The sequence below is a fragment of the Salmo salar genome, chromosome 14 (assembly GCF_965601325.2).
Source record: "Salmo salar chromosome 14, fSalSal1, whole genome shotgun sequence".
In the NCBI taxonomy this organism is placed as follows: Eukaryota; Metazoa; Chordata; class Actinopteri; order Salmoniformes; family Salmonidae; genus Salmo; species Salmo salar.
Window position 1 is genome coordinate 9451504 of NC_138304.1, and position 3384 is coordinate 9454887.

Below are 3384 nucleotides of genomic sequence, written 5' to 3' on the forward strand. Positions count from 1 at the left end.
AGTTTCCCATTATTACAACTTCATTTATCAACGTCATCATGGTCCATCAACGTAGCTGATTGGTTGAATTTGTTAAAAGTGAACAACGTACACAGTCTTTGTCTCATTTTAACCCAGATTTCAACCACAATTCACCAATAGAGTTCCTATGGTTGGTTTATTTCTAATTGAATTTAAGTTTGCTGACCACTCAATCAAATATCAACCAAAATGGTATGGTGATCTGGTGTCTTTGCTCAGAGAGTAGATGGAGCTCTGGTTCAGGGCGTGCGGCTGGCTGGGTGTCAGCAAGCCGAGCGTAACACCTTGGATCAGAGCTAGGGGAAGAGGAATAGCAAGAGATCTATAAACTGAAACAAAAGGACGGGGAAGAGGAAGCTCCCAGTTGGCTGAAATGACAACGAGTGAGCAATGGCATCTGGAGCTACAAATCACAAAAGCATGACTGCAAATCTATTTAAGGTGCCACAAGAGTACCAATGGTCTGTCTGAGGAAAACATACCTACAATCATGAAGTTTGAGATTGAACGTGCATGAGTCTGCAGCAACAAAAAATGTTATCTGTCTCTGCAGAAATGAACTGTACAGATATGACAGATATCACATTTCACAGATATAACTATTTGTCATTTTAAAGTGTTTTCCATGGTTGCAAACCGCATTTCTAGAATGAGCCAACCACATATGAAATTCCCATAAATAAAGTTGTTTTACTGTGTTGTTGTTATATCTGTATAGTGTATCTGCATATCATGACTTCTACACATGTACTGTAGTATTACTGAATCAATTCTGACACATGCATAATGTATTATGTTGTGTATGTAGTCCCATGAGATGAAAATTAAGTCTCTTTGGGGATGTTACGGTAATACGGCGAATTTGCCCCAAGACGCTGATCTTGGGTCAGTTTTTCATTTCCCCCACTAATGGTTAAGGTTAGGATTGGGGGAGGGGAAGCGGAGCCTAGATCTGTACCTAGGGGAAACTTCACCCCCAAGCATAAAATACCATGAGAAGGGCTTTCCTCCCATCCCACAAGCATTTCACTGCACCTGCGATAACATCTGTAAATCTGTATACGCGACCAATATACTTTTATTTGGAACTCCTAGTCCAACTCAATATAAAAGGTCATATTTTAAGAATACTTCAAGAATTGCATTATAAATGCCCTTACTTACTTAACCAATGCATTTAATTGGTTAAGGTTGCAACCGTCAACACACCATGTCGAAACGATATGTCACATGTTTTGGAGAGAAGGGGTTGAAAATAGAGGTCGACCAATTATGATTTTTCAATGCCGATACCGATACCGATTATTGGAGGACCACAAAAAGACGATGCCGATTAATCAACCGATTTTTTAATTTTTTTTGTAATAATGACAATTACAACAATACTGAATCAACACTTATTTTAACTTAATATAATACATCAATAAAATCTATTTAGCCTCAAATAAATAAGGAAACATGTTCAATTTGGTTTAAATAAAGCAAAAACAAAGTGTTGGAGAAGAAAGTAAAAGTGCAATATGTGCCATGTAAGAAAGCTAATGTTTAAGTGCCTTGCTCAGAACATGAGAACGTAACATGAGTCTTCAATATTCCCAGGTAAGAAGTTTTAGGTTGTAATTATTATAGGAATTATAGGACTATTTCTCTCTATACAATTTGTATTTCATATACCTTTGACTATTGGATGTTCTTATAGGCACTATAGTATTGCCAGTGTAACAGTATAGCTTCCGTCCCTCTCCTCGCTCCTACCTGGGCTCGAACAAGGAACACATCGACAACAGCCACCCTCGAAGCAGCGTTACCCATGTAGAGCAAGGGGAACAACTACTCCAAGTCTCAGAGCGAGTAACATTTGAAACACTATTAGCGCGCACCCCGCTAACTAGCTAGCCATTTCACATTGGTTACAACAGCCTAATCTTGGGAGTTGATAGGCTTGAAGTCATAAACAGCGCAATGCTTGAAGCATTGCGAAGAGCTGCTGGCAAAACGCACAAAAGTGCTGTTTGAATGAATGCTTACGAGCCTGCTGGTGCCTACCACCGCTCAGTCAGACTGCTCTATCAAATCATAGACTTAATTATAACATAATAACACACAGAAATACGAGCCTTGGGTAATTAATATGGTCCCGTGTGGCTCAGTTGGTAGAGCATGGTGTTTTCAACGCCAGGGTTGTGGGTTCGTTTCCCATGGGGGACCAGTACGGGGAAATAAATTATGAAATGTATGCACTCACTACTGTAAGTCGCTCTGGATAAGAGCATCTGCTAAATGACTAAAATGTAAATGTTAAAATATGTCTAATCCAGAAACTATCATCTCGAAAACAAAATGTTTTTTCTTTCAGTGAAATACGGAACCGTTCCGTATTTTATCTAACGGGTGGCATCCATAAGTCTAAATATTCCTGTTACATTGCACAACCTTCAATGTTATGTCATAATTACATAAAATTCTGGCAAATTAGTTTGCAACAAGCCAGGCGGCCCAAACTGTTGTATATACCCTGACTCTGCGTGCAATGAACGCAAGAGAAGTGACACAATTTCACCTGGTTAATATTGCCTGCTAACCTGGATTTCTATTAGCTAAATATGCAGGTTAAAAATATATACTTCTGTGTATTGATTTTAAGAAAGACATTGATGTTAATGGTTAGGTACACGTTGGAGCAATGACAGTCCTTTTTCGCGAACGCGCTTGTTAAATAATCACCCGTTTGGCGAAGTAGGCTGTGATTTGATGATAAATTAACAGGCACTGCATCGATTATATGCAAAGCAGGTGTCATGTCCTGACCATAGTAAGATGTTATTTTCTATGGTAGAGTAGGTCAGGGCGTGACAGGGGGTGTTTTGTGTTTTCTATGTTTTCTATTTCTATGTTCTTAGGTTCTAGTTTTTGTATTTCTATATTGGTTTGTTTGGGATGATCTCCAATTGGAGGCAGCTGGTCCTTGTTGTCTCTAATTGGAGATCATACTTAAGTAGGGGTTTTTCTTCCTGGGTTTTGTGGGTGATTATTTTTGAGTAGTGTTTGTTTCTCCTCTGCGTCACGGTTTGTTGTTTTGTCAATTCAGTTTATTTATGTATTGCAAAGTTTCACAGATTAAATAAAATGTGGAACTACACACACGCTGCATCTTGGTCCTCTACTCCTTTCGACAGCCGTGACCGCAGGACAAGCTAGATAAACTATTAATATCATCAACCATGTGTAGTTAACTAGTGATTATGTTAAGATTGATTGTTTTTTAATAAGATAAGTTTAATGCTAGCTAGCAACTTACCTTGGCTCCTTGCTGCACTCGCATAACAGGTAGTCAGCTTGCCACGTAGTCTCCTCATGGTGCAA

The 3384-nt window shown here is 38.9% G+C and overlaps 1 non-coding gene across 1 annotated transcript; it reads left to right on the top strand.

Annotated features, from left to right (window-relative positions):
• Nucleotides 1-2154: 2154 nt before the first annotated feature.
• Nucleotides 2155-2230, top strand: trnae-uuc (transfer RNA glutamic acid (anticodon UUC)). The gene has a single exon. It is a non-coding gene; the product is annotated as a tRNA-Glu (tRNA).
• The last annotated feature ends 1154 nt before the right edge of the window (nucleotides 2231-3384 follow it).